The sequence below is a fragment of the Arachis duranensis genome, chromosome 9, assembly GCF_000817695.3.
Source record: "Arachis duranensis cultivar V14167 chromosome 9, aradu.V14167.gnm2.J7QH, whole genome shotgun sequence".
Classification (NCBI taxonomy): domain Eukaryota; kingdom Viridiplantae; phylum Streptophyta; class Magnoliopsida; order Fabales; family Fabaceae; genus Arachis; species Arachis duranensis.
Window position 1 is genome coordinate 100,421,420 of NC_029780.3, and position 674 is coordinate 100,422,093.

General features: G+C 38.4%; 1 non-coding gene across 1 annotated transcript; it reads right to left on the minus strand.

Moving 5' to 3' along the window:
• Window positions 1-291: 291 nt before the first annotated feature.
• Window positions 292-399, minus strand: LOC127741725 (small nucleolar RNA R71). The gene has a single exon (XR_008002931.1). It is a non-coding gene; the product is annotated as a small nucleolar RNA R71 (small nucleolar RNA).
• Between the last annotated feature and the right edge of the window lie 275 nt (window positions 400-674).

Here is a 674-nt window from a genome sequence, read left to right on the forward strand (position 1 = left end):
AACAACTTTGAGCTTAAGCCTCAATTAGTTTCTCTGATGCAACAGAATTGCAAGTTTCATGGACTTCCATTGGAAGATCCTCATCAGTTCTTGGCTGAATTTTTGCAAATCTGTGACACTGTTAAGACCAATGGAGTTGATCCCGAGGTCTACAGACTTATGCTTTTTTCTTTTGCTGTAAGAGATAGAGCTAGTATATGATTAAACTCACAACCTAGATACAACCTGAACTCTTGGGAAAAGCTGGTCAATGCCTTCTTAGCTAAATTCTTTCCACCTCAAAAGATGAGTAAGCTTAGAGTGGAAGTTCAAACCTTCAAATAGAAGGAAGGTGAATCCCTCTATGAAGCTTGGGAAAGATACAAGCAATTGATCAGAAGGTGTCCTTCTGACATGCTTTCAGAATGGAGCATCATAGGTATCTTCTATGAAGGTCTGTCTGAGTTATCCAAGATGTCATTGGACCATTCTGTGAGCAGATCTATTCATCTAAAAAAATGCCTGCAGAAGCCCAGGAACTCATTGAAATGGTTACAAATAACCAGTTCATGTACACTTCTAAAAGAAATCCTGTAAACAATGGGACAACTCAGAAGAAAGGAGTTCTTGAGATTGATACTCTGAATGCCATATTGGCTCAGAACAAATTATTGACTCAGCAAGTCAATATGATT